At 44.1% G+C, this 15217-nt stretch overlaps 1 long non-coding RNA gene across 1 annotated transcript in view; it reads right to left on the reverse strand.

The window, feature by feature from the left end:
* Positions 1-14844, reverse strand: part of LOC106510109 — a 111198-nt gene extending 96354 nt beyond the window's left edge. Inside the window, exon 1 of the long non-coding RNA XR_002343358.1 lies at positions 14512-14844. This is a non-coding gene — a long non-coding RNA (uncharacterized LOC106510109). The remainder of the gene's footprint in view (positions 1-14511) is intronic.

A 15217-nucleotide genomic window follows, 5' to 3' on the forward strand; every position in this document is an offset into this window, starting at 1 on the left:
AGTGTTTGCTGACAGTCCCACAGGTAACCACCCTGTCACCATCCTTGTACACCTGAGGCTCTTCTCCTAAAAGATCTACACATTCTTAGCTCCCCCTGTCTACTATTCCCTACCTCACCCTCAGAAAGCCATGACCTCATCACTGACATTATCAAAAAAATCAACTCTGAAATGAAAGGCAGAAGAGGAGACTCTATCAAACTCCCCTACTGCCCTTTGGGCCTTCTGCTTGATGTAAGCCTTGCGGACCTAGTCTACTCTTCATGACAAGTTTTTACCAGAAAGAGACTCTCTTGACAGTCTATTCTGGAGTACGCTGTGTGGCTGCTACTATTCTTCCAGGAATAACTGAATTGAGCACCCCCTCCTTCTTCTCCTGCACAAGTTTTCCATCATGCGTAATCACCATCATCATCACCATGCAGGCCACAGTCAACAGACACTTTCACAGCCCTGAGCTCATTTCACCCTGCACCTTCCCTCTCCTGTCAATGGAAAACCAAGATTCCCAGCTTCCTGCTCCCTGATCTCCCAACAGCTATGTACATTCCCAGACTACCAACTGACTTCTACGGATGGAGTGGCTCACTAATGGGGTCAAGGAAAGCATCCCAGACAGAAGAAGAGTGGCATGGGCCAGGAAAGGTGGCAGAGATGAGCCATGACAGGAGGATAGGCAGAAAGCTAAAAACCGAAGATTAAAGGGAATGGTTGGTGGAGATAACAGGACCTGTTTAGAAGCCTGTATCTACCTCTCTGGGTATCATTTCCAACTTGGGGTTTTCTTGGTGTCATGATAAGTTCAAGTCTTAGAATAAATGTTAAGAGCAGCACTTCCTTTCCCCCAGACACCAGATGGTGCCAGATACAGATTTCTGTTGGCCACAACTCAGCTGAGTGACTTAGAGAAGTGCTCCAACAAAGCCCCAGCAGGCAGCCCCCACCTACAAAGGGAAGGTGCCCATTTGTGTCTAAGTCAGGTTTCATGTACTTACAAGGCATTTCCCCCATAGAATTATTTTTACAAAAGGTGGCTAGGTTCCAAAACCACCTACAAAAACTTGTTTTCACCTCAAAAGTACTCATTTGAGATAAAATGATACACATTTGCAGAAAGAAAAACCACTTGGGGGGAAGGTGGTAAGTATGATGTAAGAAATGAACACCAAACAAATGATCTTAAATAATGAATAAAATTAGACTGAGAGACCCTCGAGAGCATGAACTTTTCTGATTTAATTGTTTTTCTGCCTTCCACTTCTTAGCGCACAGCCCTGAGACGTTTTTGCTCATTTAGATCCTGACTATCCCCATTGTCTAACATGACATCAGATCTAGAACTTTCTTTTCTCTACACAGATACATTGGTAGCAATTTTTGTGCATTTATTAATAAGAGTGCTTTTTTTGGTCCACAAATAAACCAAGCAAATTAAAAGGGAAAATGGATGAGACAAAAAAAGTTAATGCAAGTTCCCTGGTTCCTTAACTGGACTAGCAATTAAGACTCGCTGTTGTTGAAGTTCCCATTGTGGCACACTGGAAACAAATCCACCTAGTATCCTTGAGGATGCGCATTCAATCCCTGGCCTTGCTCAGTGAGTCAGGGATCCAGCATTGCCATGAGCTGTGGTGTAGGTCACAGACATGGCTTGGATCTGGCATAGCTGTGGCTGTGGTTTAGGCCAGCAGCTACAGCTCCAATTGGACGCCTAGCCTGGGAACTTGCATACGCCATGGGTATGGCCCTAAAAAGAAAAAAAAAAAAAAAAAGACTCAAAGTATCTCAGGTTCCATCCTTCAGTCCCAGACCTGGGAACTTGCTCATGCCATGGGCATAGCCAAAAAAAAAAAAAAAAAAAAGGAAGAAGAAGGAGAAGTAAATGAGGGAGATTTTCTTAAGATATCTGGGCAAAAGCGGAGAAGGAAATGGAATATTCTTAAGCTAAGCAAAAGACAACAAAAGAGAAGGGGGGGGAAGTGGAGGGGAGAGAGGGGAAGGGAGAGAAGAGAGGGGAAGGGAGAGAAGAGGAAAATGGAGACAAGACAAGACAGGGTTTGGAGCTTGGAACGGCACATGGACACTATGGTATATGGAATGCGTGGTCAACAGGGACTTGCTGTATAATATATGGAACTCTACTCAATATTCTGTGATAACCTACATGGGAGTGGATATGCATATATGTATAACTGAATCACTTTGCTCTACAGCAAAAATTAACACAGCATTGTAAAGCAACTATACTTCAGTAAAATTTTAAAAAAGAAAACAAAAACAAGGAAAGGGAGCAGGCACCACACTGCATGTTCTTCCCAGGGTGGCAGTAGCCAGGAAGAGATGTAAGAGTGGCTCTCCTCTTGCTCCTTCACCAAGGCAGCTTGTACATGCCTGCTGTGACTTTAGTGCACTTGTGTGGCTGAGCCAAGGGCCAAGGTTAGGGTTTCACTGTTCAAGAGTTTTTTTACTTCAAAAGTAAACATATTTGTTTAATGAAGTAAGTTACAGAAGACCAGGATCCAGGCCAAGGCTCCTCTTCTATTGCTATTTTGCAAAGGGAGAGGCAGAGGATCCCTTCACCTTCGATTTTCCACCTACGTGGTGGGAGAAGAGAGTACAGACTCTGGGGTCCAAAAAACACTTACAGGAGTTCCCATCGTGGCTCAGCAGTAACAAGCCCAAATAGTATGCATGAGAATGAGGGTTCAATCCCTGGCCTCGTTCAGTGGGTTAAGGACACAGCCTTGCCGTGAGCTGTGGTGTAGGTAGCAGATGCGGATCAGATCCCTTGTTGCTGTGTCTGTTGGTGTAGCCCCACAGCTATAGCTCCAATTCGACCCCTAGCCTGGGAATTTCCATATGCCGCAGGTGCGGCCTTAAAAAGACCAAAAAAAATAATAATTAATTAAAAATAAATAAATACAAAGGCTTAAAAATCCTAGCTCCATACTCCCTCACTCAATGACCTCAGGACAGTTACTTAACATTTGACAGTCTCAGTTTCCCCACATATAAAATGGAAAAATATAATAACTTCCTCAAGGATATGAGGATTAAAAGAAGCATGGCTGTGAATGGCCAGGCCCAGTGCTCGGCATTGGGTGCATCCTCAAACACAGTAGCAATCATTTTTGTTAATATTACAAGGTTACTATTAGTGTGAGATCATTAAGACCATTAAGGTGAGGGAGTTCCCATTGTGGCTCAGCAGAAACAAATCTGACTAGCATCCATGAGGACAAAAGTTCAATCCCTGGCCTTGCTCAGTGGGTTAAGGATCCAGTGTTGCCGTGAGCTATAGTGTAGGTTGCAGACTCGTTGCTGTTACTGTCGTACAGGCCAGCAGCTACAGCTCTGATTCGACCCCTAGCCTGGGAAACTCCATATGCCTCAGGTGCGGCTTTAAAAAGACAAAAACAAAAAACAAAAAACCACAATAAGGTTACATGAACCATTAAGACCATTAAGGTTATACTGAAGAGTTCTCCACTGTGGCATAGTGGGTTCAGAATCCTACTGCAGTGGCTTGACTGCTGCAGAGGAGAAGGTAGGATCGATGATCCCTGGCCCAGGGCAGCGGGTTAAAGGATCTGCCATTGCCATTGCAGTTCCAATTTAATCCCTGGCCTGGAAATTTCCATATGCCATGGGTACAGCCATTGAAAACAATTTTTTTTAAGGTTACAGTGAGAACCAAGTCCCTCATGACAGCCTCAACTGCATATAACCATGAAGAGACACACTGCATATCCCCAAGCAAAAGAAATCCAAAAGGAGAGCATGCTGACTGGGGCTGAGCACAAATTCCTGCAGGCCAAGACTGTCCTCCCAACACGAGAGCTCACTGGGAAGATGCATATTCAGCAAGTGGGGTCAAGGGACATTTGCCATGCAATCCAGTTTCTACTTGGTTAAATTTCCTATTTTGTGAGCCTTCACAGGAGAGAGTCCGCCCCATTCACACAACAGAAGCCAGTGAACCATATCACTGAGAATTATGACTAAAGCACCCTGGACCCCTTGCCCTCATGACCCACCAGAGCCAACCTGGTTGCACCTGTTTTCAAGCCTGCTTCTCCAGCTTTCCAAGTAGCTGTAAGCCCCAGAGTCTGCTTCTGTTATTTATATACAAAGGTACCGTACCTGGCACCAAACTCAGTTAATGTCCTTTGTCCCTTTATTATTTGTCCCTTTATTAGGTCACTTCCCCACTCAGAAGCTACAGAGTACCCTCAACAGAGGGTACCCCAGCTCCAAATCAAGGGCCACCAGCCTCTCCCTCAATATCTCTGATGCCTGAATTCATTACCTTCCAATCAGCTTTTCTTATCTTGAAGACCTTTGTTCTAGGACAAGTTCCCACTCACTACAAAATACCATCTGGCTGCTTGAAACTTTCACCTATTAAACCCTCTTTTTGTAGGACTGAAACAAAACAGAGTTCCTGCCTTTATAGAGGTTTGCATTCTAGTATGGTAATAATAATAATAATAATAATAAAACAAGAACAGAAAACAGTTATTGAGTATGAGTACAAAGGCAGGCGTGCTTCTAAGCACTTTGCAGGAAGATGTTCATTTAATGCTTACAACTGCCCTGGGAAGCAGGTACAATTATTATTCCCCATTTTATAGATGAGATGGAGTTCTGAAAGGTTAACAAACAGGTTAGATGCTCAGAAAGAAACAAGACCGGGATCTGAACCAGGCAGTCAGACTCTACCACCTAGCATCCCACACCAAATCTGACTGCCTCTCAAAAACTGCCCAGAAACAAGCAATCATTGGTATTCAATTGCTAACAGTGCTGTGAAGAAAAACACAGTAGGGAGAGGAGTATGGAAAAAAAGATAATGGGCTGATTTTTTTGCCAGGTGCTCAGGGAAGACTTGTTAGAATGATTTCTGGGAACCGAGGGGGTGAAGCCTATAAGAACAGGCTTAGAGAACTACTTCTGGCGTGTGATGCCACCTAAAACCAGTCAGTCCCACTTGTACATAAAATCTTGTTCAAGATTTAAAAGTATGTCTCCCTTTACACTTCCTCACTCTTTCTTAAAATACCCCTATTTTGTGGGCTTTTTTGTTTTTTTTTTGTTTTTTTTTTTTCTCTCAAGCCTCCTAATCCTTCTGGGGGCTCTGAGTCTCTTCCTCAGATGGCAAGTCCACAGCGAACCCCAGGCCGGGAAGCATGGGCCAGAGTCCAGAGGCCAATGTCTTCACGCTTATCTAAGCCTGCATGTCTCTGAATTCCCATTACTTCTTCAGCTGCTGTATCTCATTACCCCCGGATCTTTTCCCAGAACAGTTCTTGTTCTATATTTGAACAACTGCTTTTTTTAAAATCTATGAAGTTTTTAACTGCATCATGTTAGTTTCAGCTTCAGCCTAATTCCAGGCCACTAAAATTATTTTCAAATCTCTGCCCTGCCATCACCAGGTTGCTTTGAGCTTTGTCTCATCTGCCAGATTACAAAATGTTTCTTTCCTCAAATGAGTCATGCTCTTGAACAGGACAAAGACAAGGTCAAGGATAAAGTCCTCTGCCTCAGCCAGAGATGGTCCCACAGGCTTGAAGAGGGGTACTATTTGTTCCAACAGGTCTGGGTACATCTAACGATAGTGTCCAATCAAAAGTATACACTCTTCTCCACCGAGATAAGACAGAACACTCTTCCCCAAATGCCAGCAGAAACAGCAATACACTGTATCCACAGCCTTCCCTGAGCTTGCAAATTATCTGCCCTGTTTTGAAAAGTAGAATGATGTTCATTTCTTATATTTTTCTTCCTGTAGGAAGTGATCACTGCCTCCATTTCAAAATACAGGCATACCTCACAGATACTGAAGGTTTGGTAAAAAATGAATACTGCAATAAAATGAATATTGCAATAAGCCTAGGCACACAATTTTTTTGGTTTCTCCCTGCATGTAAAAAATTATGTTTACACTATACTAAAATTTATTAAGTGTGCATTAGCACTATGTTTAAAAAAAGCAAGATACATACCCAACCTACTATATAGCACAGGGAACTAAACTCAGTATCTTGTAAGAACCTATAATGGGAAAGAATCTGAAGAATACTAGATATATATGTATCACCGAATCGCTTTGCTTAAACTTGTACAATTGAAACTAACACAACTAAATTAACTATACTTCAATTTAAAAAAATAAAATTTAAAAAATAACTAATAATGCACATACCTTAATTTTAAAAGTTTATTGCAAAAAAAAAAAAAACTAACCATCATCTGACAACACAGAGTTGCCACAAACCTTCTATTTGTAAAAACTGCAATATTCGCAAAGCACAATAAAGTCAAGCACAATAAACTGAGTTATGCCTATATTCAGAATCTCTTTAAGAAGTGGGGTTTTTTAATATGCTCTGTGCCCATAGCTTGCTTATCTGCCTGAAGCTCTCTGTGATGTCTCATTGTTATCTGCAAAAGCTCTGAATTCTTATCGACGTATCTCTTCAGCAGAGCTCACCACTGCCTTTCCTGGGTTGAGAGTAGCCTGACTCTTTTTGAATTTTCCATTCTCCCTCTGGAGAAGAGGAAACTTGCATCAGACCCTTTCTGAGACACACAGGGAAATAAATATGCATAGATAAATGTAATAAGAGAATCACAAGACAAGATTAATTTTTTTCATCTCAAATCATCTGCTCTACAGAGTAAGGATTTCTGGATCTAAACACAATTTCAAAAGCCTTTTCTATTAAGCTCAGCAATTTTTAGAAGGCTGCCTTGCCTATTGCGCTTTTTTCTAGGTATTAAATATAATATGCTTTTCTGTTCTTTCAAAGCTCCTCCTGCAGGCAGCACCCTGAGTGGGAGGACCAGTAGTGGGGGAAGCCCACACACCAGGTGCCAGACTCAGCTTCTCCCTGCTTTGGTGATGGTCTGTTTTGAGTCACCGGGCAACTTAATGTCACCACCACCAGCTAACCCCTCCCTTCATATGTTCTGTCTTCAAGGAACTCGTTGGAGGTGTTAAAGCAAAGGGATGATAGGAATCTGAGTCAATGGCTGAACACTTCCCCCCACCTTAAGGAAAAAAAAAAAAAAGATCCATACCACAAGTAAAAAAAGAAAAGACAGTACAGTTACCCAATTAAGGCCTCACTGTCATTATATAAGCATGGCCTGAGAAGAGCCAACTTCAGGGCAGTAAACCTTGCTTTTAGAGTTTCGTCAAAAATGATGCCTTTGGAAAAACAGTAAAAAAAAATGATAATACGTAATGCCAGTAGGCATAGGGCAAAATCAGTGTACTCATTTATTTCTTGTCACAAGATAACATTGGTACAATCATTTTGGACTGTTAATGCAAAACAAGTGTCAGAAAAAATTCATGGGAGTTCCCATCATGGTGCAGTGGAAACCCGAATCCGACTAGGAACCATGAGGTTGCAGGTTCAATCTCTGGCAATCTTCAGTGGGCTAAGGATCCAGTGTTGCCATGAGCTGTGGTGTAGGTAGCAGACTCAGCTCAGATGGCATTTCTGTGGCTGTGGCGCAGGCCAGCAGCTTCAGCTCTGATTAGACCCCTAGCCTGGGAACCTCCATGTGCCTCAGGTGCAGCCCTAAAAAGAAAAAGAAAAAAATTCACAACTTTCAGCACAATCACCCCACTTCAAGAAAGCTACCCTGAGGAAACAAAGAGATAAAAAAAAATATAGGCACAGAGCTTTACATTGCAGCATAAAAATGTCAGCCTTGCACCAACCCAGGTACATATTATATACCCAAAAATATTTGAGCAAAATATGTCCAACAGTCTGATAATGACTTAATAAATTCCGATACATGAAAAAGAATATTACACAGAAATTAAAATTACAATAGTAATTCTATAAAAACATGAGGAAGATTGCATAGTATAAAATTATATATATGACCTTTCAAAATAATATTCAAATTGATTGCAATTAAATAGATATGTGTATGCATAAAGAGGATAATATGGAAAAATAAAAATAGTTAAGCAAAGTGAGAAGAGTGAAAGCAATTTTTATAATTTTACTAAATTTTTTCTAATCCTGTTATGTTTTCTTAGCCAATTCAAAAGTGCTTTTTACAGAAGGAAAACTACACCACCTATAAAAATAAGAGATAGTAAAGACCTTTGGGATTAAATTTTAACAATCATTTTAGCAGTCATTTGGGGAGTTCTTTCATGGTACAGTGGGTTGAGGATTCAGTGTTGCCATTGCAGTGGCTCAGGTTGCTGCCATGGCAGTGGGTTCAATCCCTCAACACGGACACAACCCTCCCCCCAAAAAAGATCATTTTGTATGACTCTTGGAGGGTTAAACCGCCTGTTCCCAGGTGGGGCTGCCCTAGTGGGAGACTTTGTAAGCATCACTTCGAACTGCCCAAATTAGATTCCTCCTTCTCGAAACTTAAAGTTACTTGACTTAATCTCTCAATAAAAATGAAGGTTGAATATTTCCTTTGCCCCTAGATTCTCATACTGTCTCTGAAAATACAATAACTCTGTTTTTCTAAAGCCATCACCTTACCTTCCAAGGCTAGCTTTGCAAGAGATTAACAGAGCTCTTGCGGCAGTTCCCATCGTGGCTCAGTGGTAATGAACCCAACTAGTATCCATAAGGATGCGGGTTCAATCCCTGGCCTCACTGAGTGGGTTAAAGATCCAGTGTTGCTGTGAGCTGTGATATGGGTCACAGATGTGGCTTGAATCCTGCATTGCCGTGGTTGCATTGTAGGTCAGCAGCTGTAGCTGCAATTCAACCCCTAGCCTGGGAACTTCCATATGCCATAGGTACAGCCATAAAAAGAAAAAGGGGGGGGGTGGCTCTTCCCTTCCAGAGGGTGGCAAAGGGAGTAGTCACTGTGTGACAGATCACTGAAATGGAGCAACATGCAGGGCAGAGAGCACTGAAACCAGGTATCTCTTGGCTTGAGGAGCCAGGCAAATCTACTGTGCCTCTCAGATGCCTTCTGCTCCCCAAGATACATGCCCAAAAAACCCCACATTTTTAAATAGGCAATAACCCAGTTTAGTTAAAGATAGAAGGGGTTGGGAGTTCCTACTCAGCGGGTTACGGACCCAATTAGCACCCATGAGGAATCGGGTTCAATCTCTTGCCTCCCTCAGGGGGTTAAGGATCCAGTGTTGCTGTGAGCAGTGGTGTAGGTCACAGATGTGGCTCAGAACATGTATTGCTGTGGCTGTGGCTTAGACCAGCAGCTGCAGCTCCAATTTGACCTCCTCGCCTGGGAACCTCCATAGCTTCAGGAGCAACCCTTAAAAAAAGGAAAAAAAAAAAAAAAGTGGAGGGTGCCATGTCCAAAGGGGAAACAAGTACACATCTTGGAGAGCAGGAGAGGAGTGTAGAAGGGAGAAGAGAATTCTTCCTGACTCAGCCCTAGTGCTGCTGGGATGGGTGAGGAAGTGATTGCATTTACGTGGGCCTCGCATGGAGGAGGAGACAGAACTGTCCTGGTCAAACACTAAGGAGCTCTGAGCGAAGGAGGGCAGCGATTCTCCCAACAGATCTCAGGACCAGGCAATTCTGTAATATCCTAGTGCCGGAGTTCCCTGGCGGCTCAATGGGTTAAGGATCCAGGGTTGTCACTGCTGTGGCATGGGTTTGATCCCTGGCCTGGGAACTTCCGAAGGCCGAGGGCGTGGTCAGAAATAAAATTGTGTATCCCAGCGCCTACTCTGATATTAGACAGGAGACTGGGTCCACTTGCTTCTGTTTTAGAGCCACTACATGCCAAGCACCAGGCATTTGATAAGGATCATCTTTCTTTTAACCTTACAATAGCCCTACAAGTTAAGTATTGTTATCCCCCACTCCAGAGGTAAAAGCACAGCAAGCTTTCAAAAGTATGCCAAGTTGTACATCACAGCCACAGAGGGACAGAGTTTCAAACTAGGTCTGCCCAGATCCCCATATGGTGGTGCCTTTTCCTCCCACGCACTGTTTTACAAGACCCAGAAAACGAAGAACTGGGAGTAGAAGAAGAGTTTGGTCCTTAGCAATGCCCAGAAGTTTGCTCAGAACCCCCTAAATAAAAAGCAGGCCACACTGGTTTGTGCTCAGTCTCCTCCTTCTCCAGTTGTCCTATCCACATTCACTGTGAGAACTTGGAGAGCATTTGTACAAATTTTCATAAAGAAATTTTCTTTTTTTTTACAATAAGCATGCTAAGTTTGAAATTCAGGGAAAAAATTAGTAAAACTATCTTTATAAATCAGGAGACAGGAGTTCCTGCTGTGGCACAACGGGATTTGAAGGCATCTTGAGAGCACTGGGACACAGGTTCGATCCCTGGCCCAGGAACTCCATGTGCCACGGAACGGCCAAAAAAGAAAAAGATAAATAAAAAATAAAAATAAAAGTCAGGAAACAGGAGTTCCCAACATGGCCCAGCTGGTTAAGATTCCAACTGCAGCCTCTTGGGTTGCTGTAGAGGCACGGGTTCAATCCCCAGCCCAGTGTAGTGGGTTAAAGGATCCAGTGTTGCCTGGAGGTGCCACTCAGATTTAACCCCTACCCCGGGAACATACATATGCCATGCGTGAGGCCATAAAAGAAGAAAAAAAAAAACAATCAGGAAATATATTATGGCAAATTAAGCAACATAGAGCTCCATTTTCAATTTGGTCTTTAGCTATCTTACCATAGCTCACAACATCTCCATCTATTATCATCATGAACATGGATCCAGGACCTAATTAATCATGGTAAATTTGGAACAGTGTAAGCTATCCACCCAAGGCTTGCCCTTCAGTGTCCAAAGAATTGGAATTAGGTAGAGGCCTTATTCACCCAAGAGCCCATCCCTAAGATATGGCTTTTCCCAACCCTTACCCTCTTACAGATCCCTGGCTTGCCCGACCTGAGCTGTAGGAACATGCCCATTACATATTGCTTCAGAAGGCCTTGGCCAGCCAGGTCAGTGCAGTAGGCCCACGATGCAAAGCCTGCCTGTCCTCCAGGGTGGAAGGAGCCCAGCCCCAGCAAATCTCTCTGAGGCAGCATCTGCAAACTGGCGACAGTTTGACCCCATTTGAATTGACGCTTGATGTGACTCGAGGTTACTCCAGCAAACAGGGCTCCCAGGGGTTTCTTATGGGAGGATGTCTGGGCCATCCCACCAGGTCCCACCTGAGCAAGGCAGCCAAGTTTCTTTCTATCTCTCTCGCTCTGAGAGAGAGACTTATTATTCCCTCAAAAAAAATTTTTTTTTTCTTTTTAGGAATGCACCTGCGGCATATGGAAGTTCCCAGACCAGGGGTCAAATCAGAGCTGCAGATGCTGGTCTATACCAGCCACAACCACGTCAATACCCACATCTGAGTCACATCTTCAACCTACACCACAGCTTGCGGCAACTCTGGATCCTTAACCAACCCACTGAGCGAGGCCAGGATCACTTGCATCGTCATGTATACTAGTCAGGCTCTTAACCCACTGAGCCACAATGCAAACTCCAATTCTTTTTATTTTTATTTAAGTATAGTTGATTTACAATGTCGTGTCAATTTCTGCTATACAGCAAAGTGACTCAGTCATACATATACAAATACATACATTCTTTTTTTGATAGTCTTTTCCATCATGGTCTATCCCAGGAGACTGGATATAGTTCCCTGTGCTGTACAGTAGGACCTTATTGTCTCAGCCAAGTTTCTTTAGCTCTTACCTCCAAAGGAAATGTGCATCTTTGGGTAGGTTATGGCTTGGTATTAGGCAGATGCCTTGCTCCCCAAGAACCCACATCTTTGAGCTGACATCTCTGAACCCTTGCTCTGTGCCACATCCCTGGCTACCTTGAACTCTGCTGAATGCACATGTGCAATAGGTACCCTTTCAGTACCTTTAGCAACCAGGGTTCTCCAGGTTGTCTGTGGAGCTATCGCCCAGCCCCGATACGTCCATAGCCTCCAGGATGGAGGGAGCGAATGCCCTGCAATCACTCTGAGGCAGCTGGAAATGGACAACAGGTAGTTTCCATTAGGACTTGCTGCTTGGTGGGACCCAGGTCTCTCCAACAACCCAACAGGGCTCCCAGGTTTCTATTATGGGATGATAACCAGGCAAGGTGGCCAAGCAGTCAATTCTCCACTAGCTCTGCCTTGAAGGAGAATATTCTCCAGTGAGGAAGTTAGGGCTTAGAATAAGGAGGTTGCTCTAAGAACTGGATACCATGACCAAGACTCCCTGGAACCTTGCCCTGTTCCAGACCCCTGGCTCCCTTGAACCACGCTGCATGCACATGTGCAATGCAAATCCCTTCAGCAGGCTCCTAAGCCCCTTAGGTGTGTGGATCTAGGGCCTAGCCCCAAGAGGCTGCATAGCCTGCATTGCGGAAGGAGCCCAACTTCTGCAAGTCACAAGGATGTGATGGCTTCAAATGGGCAACAGTCAGTCTTCATTTGCACATGTGCCTGATGGGGCTCTAGGGGCCCTCCAGCTACCAGAGCTTCCAAATGACTCTTACTAGGGGATACTCGCGCCAGCCTGCCCAGACCTGCCCTAATAGATCAGTGCAGTTTCCTATAGCTCTGCCTTCAGGGGGAACATGGGCACTTGGATACATTAGGGATGAGACTGAGTAGATGACTTCCTTCCCCCAAGAGCCAGTTCCTGCCGCCTGGTTTCTGCAGATCCTTGTCCTGGTCCCTTCCCCTGATCCCCTGAACTGCTGCACTCACAGGAGCTGTAGGAGCCTCTGCGCAGGCATTGGGCAAGATCCCTTTCTTACACTCTGTAAATTTACAGCTCTCAACTGCACTGAAATTCAGGGCTACTTAGATGATGGTGAAAGAGAGAAAAAGAGGTATATGAAGGCCACCCCCCTGGCTCTGATTCTGGCTTCTTCTCCACGGCCTTTTGGAGTCTGCCTGCCTTCTCTAGAGCCACATGAATAGCTTTCAAACAAGCTGAAAATCTCATAATCAGCCAGAAGGTTGCTTATGAAAGTGTAACAGCCTCAGCTGAAACAGGCTGGCTTCTTAAAGAACTTTGACAGCACTCTTAAAAAATCCTGTAGAAGACTCAGACACAGAGAACAGACTTGTGGTTGCCAAGGGGAAGGAGGGAGGGGGTGAGAGGGACTGGGAGTTTGGGGTTAGTAGATGCAAACTATTACATTTAGAAAGAATAGACATATAGAATGGATAAGCATTCCCACTGTGGCTTAGTGGGTAAAGAACTCAACTAGTATTCATGAGGATGGGGGTTCAATCCCTGACCTCCCTCAGTGGTTTAAGTATCCAGCAATGCCACAAGCTGTGGCATAGGTCACAGATTCGGTACAGATCTAGTATTGCTGTGGCTGTGGCATAGGCCAGCAGCTGCAGCTCTAATAAGCAGATGCAGCCCTAAAAAAAAAAAAAAAAAAAAAAAAAAAAAAAAAGGTTCAGGTCCTACTGAATAGCACTGGAAGCTATATCCAATCTCTTGGGATGGAAAATAATGTAAGAAAAGGGATGTATATAAACAGAAAAAGATCATGGACATGGAGGACAGACTTGTGTGTGCTGGGGGGGAAGGGGAGGGAGTGGAATGGATTGGGAGTCTGGAGTTAGTAGATGCAAACAGTTGCATGTGGAGTGGATGGGCAATTGGATCCTACTGTATACACTTGTGATGTATCAGGATGGAGGATAATGTGAGAAAAAGAATGTATGTATGTATAACTGGGTCAATTTGCTGTATAGCAGAAATTGGCAGAACATTGTAAATAAACTGAAATTAAAAATTTTTTAAAGAAAAGGAATGTATGTATTAATATGACCGGGTCACTTTGCTGCACAGCAGAAATTGGTACATTGTAAATTAATTATACTTTAATTTGTTTTTAAGTTTAAAAAATCCTGTAGGAGGAGAAATGTATGAGGGTGGGAATGGGTAGCAGGGATGATGGGGGTGGGTTTACAAAATTCTAAGAAACATTTGGTCTTTGGGAGACAGGACTCAAGTGTTCTGGACCCTAGCAGACTGCCCTTGTTTTCACAGCCCCCTCCCTCACCATTTGTCCTTGTCCTTCCTCGGGAATGCAGCTTGTAACAAGGTTGTGTCATGTGATGAGCTTGAACCAACCACTCTCTAAAGGCTCTGCCTTAAAAGTTCATGGATTCTTACTCCTGAACTAATCCTTGTCCATCAGAAAGCCCCATCCTGACATCTTCCTGGGGCCCATTCATTACCTACAAGACGCTCACTAATACCGCAGTCGCTGCAGACATGAATCAGAAGCAGGACATCCCTAAAGCACACAGAGCTACCTATTCTAGAGCCAACAATCTTTCAGAAAACCTTCGCATTTTAACTGCCAAGCTGCCCAGACATGGGGCCTCAGAAAACCACAAGTTCTGTCACCTGCACACCCGCAGTATCGAACTGTCAACGCCGAACTGTCAGAAACAGAATTGCATCGTATTCTCAACGGTGTTTCATAAGTGATGGATGGCTTGGTTTAGGGGTTTTCATTTCTTTGTTTTGATTGTTTGCCTACCGTATTCAGAAAGCAGTTTTCATCCTGACGTTCCAGTTATCGCCATAGTCCTCTTTAAAACTGCTAGTTTTGCATGGGTAGCTCTTTCTCTAAAAGGAAAATCTGCAGTATCACTTTTTTTAAGTTCTGCGTCAGAAGTCAGCCAGGACGCAGTGAGGGGCGGTTCGTGAATCGGCGCTTTGCTGCCACCTAGCGTCGGCATGCAAGATTGACGCGGTAAACAGGCAAGGACATTTTAGCGGATGTGAATCTTCAGATATTCGCAGTCAGTCAGTGGCCATCGATGACGATTTGCAGGCTTATGGGCCTCATTCTGCCTGAGGGTGGGGGCGGGTGTTGTGCAGGGTTTTGGGTCACACAGTTAGCTCTGCTTCGTTCCGCTGCTAGGCTCTGATTTAAAGAGGCTGGCCACACACGCCCACAGGCAGAGAGGCTGACACCTGCCCTCCTACCCCATTCCCAGGGCAAAGTCGGTGTGACCGGCACTTTCTCCCACTAACAGAAGAAGTTTCAAGTTTCCTTCTGGTGATTTCTCCCTCCCACCCGAATACCATGTCCCAGCCCCCATGTCCTTTCCTGGTGAGTAAGTGGAGAACGGGAAGAAGGAGGAGCAGAGAAACATAGGCACTGCGATTTTTTTTCTTTAGGTTCCTCAATCCCCTGCAGAGAGATTTTAGCACTAATACCAAAGCTGTGGAGGGAGAGA

This window comes from Sus scrofa, chromosome 4 (assembly GCF_000003025.6).
Source record: "Sus scrofa isolate TJ Tabasco breed Duroc chromosome 4, Sscrofa11.1, whole genome shotgun sequence".
In the NCBI taxonomy this organism is placed as follows: domain Eukaryota; kingdom Metazoa; phylum Chordata; class Mammalia; order Artiodactyla; family Suidae; genus Sus; species Sus scrofa.